This window comes from Pyrus communis, chromosome 17 (genome assembly GCF_041283825.1).
Source record: "Pyrus communis isolate YQ-2024b chromosome 17, ASM4128382v1, whole genome shotgun sequence".
NCBI lineage: Eukaryota > Viridiplantae > Streptophyta > Magnoliopsida > Rosales > Rosaceae > Pyrus > Pyrus communis.
The window spans coordinates 5142415-5151188 of NC_142581.1; the positions used below are offsets into that span (position 1 = coordinate 5142415).

At 40.1% G+C, this 8774-nt stretch overlaps 1 pseudogene; it reads left to right on the plus strand.

The window, feature by feature from the left end:
• The first annotated feature begins 494 nt into the window (after nt 1-494).
• LOC148689305 (DEAD-box ATP-dependent RNA helicase 42-like) lies at nt 495-8455 on the plus strand (annotated as a pseudogene).
• Nucleotides 8456-8774: the final 319 nt, after the last annotated feature.

The window sequence follows — 8774 nt, forward strand, 5'->3', positions numbered from 1 at the left end:
TGCGCCGCGGGCCCCATTCACTGAAAACATGTCGGGTGACGTGCCCTCACGCACGGGTGCAGTGCACGCGCCTGACAGAAAAAAAATAAAAAAAGGAGCTGACGTCAGCCTTGCGTCAGATAGCCTTCGGGCTCGCGAGCTGGCAATTCGTGACAGGCCTGGTGCTTGGGTCTGCCTTGTCCCTCGGGCTCCCACACGCTGGAGTCGATAGGCCGGGCTCTCAGGCCTGATTGGTGGCCTATCCCCCGAGCTCCAACTAACGGTGGAAGTGCTTAAAGGAAGATTTTATTCAAATTGCTCACCGGGTCCCCCGACCAACGGAACCCGACAAGGCCCTCTTTTGTCAGGTACCCATATTGCGTTCTCCACTGAAAAATGCACCGTTGCATTTGGAATTTCGTACACACCATATGACCGTTGAAATGATTGTGTTTCATTCCTGTGGGAGCCGAAGAAACATATTTGCTGTGTTTGAAAAAATGCTGAAGAGAGAAATGGCCCAAACATATGTGCCTGACCTTTCACTTGATCCGCACCATTGGATGGAGATTACTAAATCGGTTCCTGACTTTCTGCTTGTTGAAATTAGGGAACGTTGTACCATGGATGTGTTTCTTTATGCATTCGAATCCTTTGGTATTGGGAACAAGATGTACCCTGAATTCTCACTTCATTTTCCTGATTGGTGGTTCCTAACGACTTCTTTCCTAACTAGAAATGTTCAGAGAGATACTGAGACCATTTTGGTTTCTCCGACTACCTTGTTGACTGGCACTTTTGGATGGGCGAGTTCGCGTTCTATGGATACTTTTTTAAGGATGATTGTGAAAGCGCCGAAGTGGGAGTTTACTAGTAGAGGTTCCATGATTTGTTCTTCAATTTGGCACAATAATTTAACTCTGATGGCCAATGGTATTTTCTACCCTTTCATGAGTGGCTTGACTAAAGTAATTTCCACTTTTACTTTATCTAGACATATGATTGATACTATGATATCAGTTTGTCTACTAGTCTCCCATTGCAACACATGTGTTACTAGAACCATTATCAGGCTTTTGGAAAAATTTGCCAACTTGAAGTGGCCTACAGTGGACATTTTAGACAAGAAGAGGAAGTGCTTGCAGTTCTTATCCATGGACACATACCTGATCCTCTCCAAATCATGGCAGAGTCACTTTCTCTTAATTTTCAGAAGTTGATTTCTATGGTTCTTTCTCTAGCAGTGGGTACTGAGCAGATTGGTTGCTCTTCTTTTTCTCCTAATCTTGTTGAGATTGAGAACTTCTATTGGATGATCATTCTTCCCACGTTGCAGTCTCCGCATGCGATTGAGCATCCTATGCTCATGGATAATGCATTGGAAATTTTCATAGCAATCTGGAATGCTACACTAGAAACTATGATATTACAGTTTTCTCTAACTTTGCCTCAGTTCTTGAGTGCCGAGTCAACAGTTATGCATTCATTTGCTATCAATGACCTTAACCAGTCACAAAAAAGTAGGCACAATATTCTCCTGGAGCAATTTGGTGCAAGAAAGGCTAGTTTAGACCTTGCTTGCTTCAATTTTCATGACAATGGGATTACTGCTCTTCTCCAATTCAATCTGGCAATATCTTTCTAAGCTCTTATTTCCCTTATGTTCATCGATGGCGCATACTGTTATGGAGCCTATCAGCAAGTTATAAATTATATCTGCTTTGGATGTTTAAGGCTGCTATGTCTTACACAGGAACATGGTGTTTTGAGCTAATTATCAAGCTGGTGAGAAGTGTTGGGGTCCAGCTGGACCCCACTATAGATAACCACGCCATTTTGGGACTTTGGACTGCCAAGAGCCTTAAACAAACCAGTCCTGTGATGTATGGTGTTTTGAGCCATTTTGGAAATGTTCATGGTATCAAGACTTGGGCCATTTTGTTTGTAGATCATTCTTTCTTGGTCAAAGAGCTGTCACGTTTGGCAGAGTTGATAAAATATTGTATTGATGATGCCAATTTGTCTGATGCATCGCTACTTACTCCGAGGATGCCTATTTGTCTGATGCATTGCTATTGAGTTGATAAAATATTATTCGATCAACATCAAATTTGATGATACCTACTTGCCGAATGTATCACGGTATAAATTGAAGATCATTTTGGGTCCTTGTTCAGTAGCATTATATGCATCAGGATCATTAAGGCCAAAGATCTTCGGTTATATCACTTTTCTCTATCTTTTGCCAGCCATGGTTTTTTGGGCTTTCAGCTTTCGTCAAACCAAAGTAGAGGTTGAATACCATTTTACGAGATGTGTGCTTCATAGCTCCTGCACTTCTACAGAGATCATGCATGGTAGAAGCACAACTTGACAGGTTTGGTTCAAAATCTGTTTGGAAGCCAATTTTCTTGTGGCCTGTCTGGAGATTCACACTGCACTGGTTTTGGAGGCATCTATCATGATACTTTTTTGGAGCCCCAAGGTTTGAGAGAACAAGCAGCGCAAGCCTCTACATGCCAACTTGACGGCATGAGGACATGCCTTATTTTAAGGGGAAGGGAATGTTAGGATCTTAGTTATTGGGTTTATATCTTTATGGTATTTTGTCTTATCTTTGTAGTAGTTGGCTTCATCCAACGGTTCTGAGGATAGCAATGTGTTCCCATCTGGACACTCTTCTTCAAGGGTTGTATATAAGCCACCTTTCACCATGTGGGAAAGGCATAAATGAAAAGAACTGTTATTTTATTTCTTATTTTCCTTGCATTTTCCTTTTCTTCTCCATTCCTACGGAATGGGTCCTATCAAGCGGCGCTTGTCGGTTGGAGGCACGAAGGCTGGCTTCTCGTGGTGGTTTACTGTAGCAGAGGCGGTGGAAGCAGAAGACTAGGGTTACTTTGCTCTTTTGGGCTCTTTTTTAATTTAAGTTTATTGGCCCGTTTGTGCTTGTATTTAGTTTTCTTTGGGCTTTAGTTTGGGTCCACTTTTGCTTTGTGTTAATCTTGGTCCTGGATCTTTTTGTGTGTTCTTTGTCTGGCGTTGGTCTTGAAATTCTATTTCCAGTTTTCTAAAAAAAAAAACAAAAAAAAGAAATCAATCTGCCCTAACACCGCGTTTTTCCCCTTTTGCGAGCTGTTTAATCAATCTTTTCTGCATCGAATTTTCTTAAATTTTTAAAATGATTATACGAATTTGTTTTCTTCTAACTCGGTTTGTATTTAGGGTTTGCCTTTTAGTGTTTTCCTTGTCTTAATTGGTTTCCTTCCTGTTGATTGTCATGGTCTGAATTGTATATAATCCAGGAAAATGAATGATTTTTTTTTTTTTTTTTTTTTTGTGTGTGTTTTGTGAATTCAATTGCAGAGAAGTATTATTGTTATATAGGGAACTAAAAGCAATGGTAGAGGGGGGCAAACATAAACCTAAGAAAGAGCGAGAATCAAAAAGGATTAGCAGTTGTCGGGATGGCGAAAATGAGGGGAATGGAGAGAGGAGACATAGGTGAAAAAAAAAAAAAAAGATAAGAGAGATTGTGATCTAGTCATTCCGCAAGAGACGGGTTTTGTGATTCTGAGGACGAGAGGGGCAATGTAGAGAAGGGCATTGAGGAGATAGGGAGAGAGGTAGTCATAGAAGGACTAGAGATGGAGAGAGGAAAAGGGAGAAAGAGAAAGAGAGGGGGAAGAGAGAGAGGGCTTGGTAGAAGGAAAGGGACAAAGTGTTGGAAATGTGCCCTAAAACCAATCATATGATGATACTTTACGGACATTTCACAAAGTTAAACTAATGTAGTTTAAATGTAAAGGGCAAAGATTATTGTTTGAGCCGTCTCATATAAATGTTATATGCTTAAACGATAAGTCCAAGGAATATGTGATTGGAAGAATGCGATCTAAAGAAGTTAGATTCATGAGACCATTCTTTCGTTGACACATCCTAAACGTTCCTGATCATAGGATTGTCAATTGGGCATTGATAGTCCGTTAAGATCAGTACGTGCTATGTCTTCTCTCAGGGAGAGTGACTAGTCTCGAGTCATTGGTGTGTGTGACATCAAGACAAGTACGTAGGTGCTCAATAGAGAATGAGTTCACTGAACACGATCAACGAAGAGTTCTCATATTCATGTCACATGAGAACTCATGGTTGGGATAATGCAAATTAGTCTTTTGACCTGAGGCATCACAGTTGTCTTGTGGTTAGGTCCTTAATCTTTGATTATGTCAAAGTCACTCCATCAGGAGGGTGTCCACGGCATCGTTGAGGTTAAGCCACTTAGCCATGGAGGCAAGTGAATGCGCAACAAGGGATCTCTAACCTTCAAACTGTTTGAGGGAGAATACTCTATGATATGATTAAGAATCTTTGGCCAAAGTATGAATGAGATTTAGGAATGTGTTCCAAATCACATTCAAGGTAATCATATAAGCACAAGACTCACATTGGATAGTAGACATGAATAAACTATCAAACCAAACAATGTGGTCAAGAGTATTGTATTAGAGAAAGACCGTATTGCATTTGTAATCCTAAAACTGAATAGGTTCTCCACCTCTTCTGATTAGCTTGGGTAACCATGACATGCTGCTAGGCGTCAACCATGGTTTGTGGAAGCCCTAAAAGTGTATTATCAGTAACGGGAGAATTGAAAGTAAGTTTCAATTCACAATCGATTTGAAAGAGTTTGAATCGCCCACTGCCTCGCTAAAAAGAACCTAATGGATCGTACACCGTGTAAGGTAGAGATTGAAGATTCAAAGGAGATGAGTAAGAATAATTAAATGGTTTAATTATTTATGGCAAGGATTAATTAATATGATTATTAATCAAACGAATAAGTTCGTTAAAAGACCTCGGGATAGTTTTGGACCTTAAGGCCCAATGGGCTTCGAACGTCAAGTCCATTGACTTAAGTTGTGTGACAACTTAATGAATAATGATTCACAAAGGCCCAAATAGCCCAATAAATCCCATATGGCCGGCCATGTTAGAGAAGAAGTGGTTTTGGACTTATTTACAAGTTTGCCACTCAAATGAATTAAGGAATAAGTATGACTTTATAGCCAAAATTCATTAAGGGTTTTTTTTGGAGAAAAGATGAGAACACAAAAACCTCTCTTTGCTCTCAAAGAGGCCGGCCACCCTAGAGGAAAATAGCTAGCAATCTTACTTCCTCTAGGTCACTCATTTCTTCTACAATATGCCTTGGTGTGGAGACTTAGAGGTTCTCAATTTTGGGAACTTGGAGAAACCTTTTCATCCATCCAAATCTATGGATCTAAGATGCAAGGAATGAAGGCCCTCTCTTTGGGTGATTAGCCTTTGCTTATGCAAAGAGGAATCTACAAAGGTATTGATTTCTCAACTCACTTTGTTTTGAGTTGAGTCTTGGTTCACCTATCTACTAGGCTTTGAAGTTCATGGGTTAAGTTTTGTTTTTGAGTGCATATAAACATGATTCCGCCTTTTAATTGTTAATTGCATGTTGTTGATGTTGCTCAAATAAACTTGTTTTTCACAAATCTTCCTTCACAAAGGTCGAAAGAGAAGGGTGCGGAGTGATGATATAGGTGAGGAGGAGGTTCATGATGTTAGGGAGAGTGATAGGAAGCCGCGCACGAAAGATGACAAGGAGAATGTGGAGAGAGAGGGGGAAGGAGTAGTAGGTCAGATAGATATTGGGATGGTTAAGTTGATAGCCCGGTAAAGAAAAGTGATGAAGATGATTTATTTATGAAAGAGAAGAAGCCAACCGAGGAGTTAGAGGATGAACAAAAGAAATTGGATGAGGAAATGGAAAAACGGAGGAGGAGAGTTCAGCGGTGGCTGGAGTTCAGAAGAAAGAAGAAAGAAGCTGAGGGAGAGAAGCACGGGGAAGTGGATGTTGATGAGCCCAATTCTGCAGAGACCTGAACTCTTGAGGGAGAATCTGATGATGAAGAGACGGGTATGGACGCTGACGGAGAAGCCTATCGCACTGACAAAGAGGATGGAGCTGTCTTGGAGGTTGATTCCGAGAATGAAACCGCTGCACCTGCTTTGCAAGATGATGAAATTGATCCATTAGACGCTATTATAATTCTACGGTGCCGCATGCCATTGAGAAGCTGGCCAATGCTGTGGAACAATCAATAGTTTCTGTTGAAAAAGGTTCAAATAAATCTTTAGGCAGAATAATTCCTGGGGAGGATTCAGACTGGGATTATGGGGACATTGAGAATAATGACAATCCCTTAGAAGACGATGACGATGATGAGTTCACAAAAAGGGTGACAAACAAAAAAGTGGAGAAACTCTGTCTAGTGGACCACTCAAAGATAGATTATGAACCATTCCGGAAAAATTTCTACATTGAGGTGAAGGAGATCTCAAAAATGACCCCAGAAGATGTGGGTGCATGCCGAAAACAATTGGAATTGAAGATACATGATAAGGATGTCCCGAAGGCCATTAAGACCTGGCACCAAACTGGAGTTGCAAATAAAATCTTGGAAATGATAAAGAAGCTCGACTATGAAAAGCCAATACCAATTCAGGCTCAAGCATAGGGATGGCAACGGTTCAGTTTGGGGACGGAAATGCTATATCCATCCCCATAACCACGAAAATTAACCATATCCATAACCGCAAATTAACCATCGGGGATTATCCATAATCATATCCACCAGGTAACGGATTTTCAATCAGTTATCGGTTATATTCATCTTCGTAAAAAAACAAAAAAAAATTATATTTGTCCAATTGACGCATTAGAAATTTTAGTTGATACTAATTCCGTCATTAAATAGCAACATCCAATTACAAAAAAACTAACAATATATTTGAAGTTGTTTATGATAACATGCACCAATTTCTTGGCAGTGAGACTTTTGCAGAGAGATGAATCTGATAAACTTGTAATATTTGATAATTGATATATAAAATGAGGGAATTGTTATTGGCACTTCTAAAATCTCATTCTATACTCCAAATTTTCTATATTAGGAAAGAAAAATACACTTGTGAGGATTGTAGAATGCGATTTTTGGAGTGCCAATAACACTTCCCTAAAATGATTCAATGAATTAATTTGGTTGAGTATAACAATAAGAGTATTGAATTAATGAGGTTGTTGGTATGTCCCATGCATAATGCTTGGTGCATAATAAAGATAGTATAGGGTTTGATACATGCATAATGAATTAGTATAGGGAGGGTTCAGTAAATTGAATAAAATTATATTATATATCAAATATATATATATATATTTGGGTCGGATTCAGAGACGGATATGGATTGGGGACCACTATAACCATATCCAAAACCATAACCGAATAAAGTTCACCGTTTTTCCCCATATCCATACCATACCCGAATTTTCATATCCAAATCCAATCCATTCGGGCGGTTATCCACGATTATCGGGTTTAACAGTTAGAATTGTCATCCCTACTCAAGCATTGCCTATAATTATGAGCGGTCAAGACTGCATTGGCATTGCAAAAACTGGCTCAGGCAAAACTATTGCATATGTGCTGCCAATGCTGAGGCATATCAAGGACCATCCACCTGTGGTAGCTGGATGAACCTATTGGTCTTATAATGGCACCGAGTAGGGAGCTTGTGCAGCAGATTCACAGTGTTATTAACAAGTTTGCCAAGGCACTGAATCTCAGGTTTGTGCCTGTATATGGAGGTTCTGGTATTGCCCAGCTGACCGGTGAGTTGAAGCTGGGTGCTGCATTTGTCGTCTGTACCTCCGGTAGGATGATTGACATACTTTGTACAAATGGAGGGAGGATAACAAACCTGCAGAGAGTAACTTAGTTGTGGATGAAGCTGATCAAATGTTTGACTTGGGTTTTGGACTTCAAATCAATCGAAGTGTTCAAAATATTCGGTCAGATCATCAAACTGTATTGTTTTCTGCCATATTCCCTCACCAGGTTAAAGTCTTGGCACGTAAAGTCTTAAACAGACCCCTGTCTCTGCTGCCCAAATGCTTCCCAATGGTGGATTACCTGTTTCTTTTTCAGGTGTCCTTGGTGGTGTAACTTTACCAGGAACAGTAGCCGTTGTGCCTGGGATGGGTCTGGCACTTGTTGGACACGAGGGGGCAGCTCGGGCAGCAGCAATTGCAGTTGCCATGAATTTGAAGCATAACCTGGCAAAAATTCAAGCTGATGCAATGCCCAAGCACTTTGAAGCAGAGTTGAAAATAAATGATATTCCCCAGAATGCCCGATGGAAGGTTACCCACAAGGAAACTTTGGGCCCTATATCAGACTTGACTGGAGCTGCCATTACTATCAGGGGTCAATATTTCCCGGCAGGCAAGGTTCCTACTGAACAATCTGTCAAGAGAGGTAAAGCAGAACTAAAACGCAAGTTGGAAGAAATCATGAATCAGGCATTATCACTTCCTGGGGGCGCTCAGCCACGCAGATATCAATTATATAAGAGAGAACGTGATTCCTACCTACTTTTTGCATAATTTTATCTGCGTTTGCTGAACTTAATCTGCCTCTCAGTCACCTAATGAGTGTTCTTTTTGAATTTTTCTATTTAATAGAACATATTTGTCTTTCCACATGTCCCATCTATCCTGCTGATCTTCAATATTCAACTTACTATACGATTTTTATTTACGAGTCAATTTAGTTTTTTACAATGAATAATCTGATACATATGGATTTTATTGTGTGAATAGCTATGAATTTGTTTTGTCTTGCTTTGAACAATTTTCAGTCCACTTTTGATCCTTTTTTTTCCTTCTTTTGTTTGTCATTTCTCCTGGTGCGAGGGACATGATG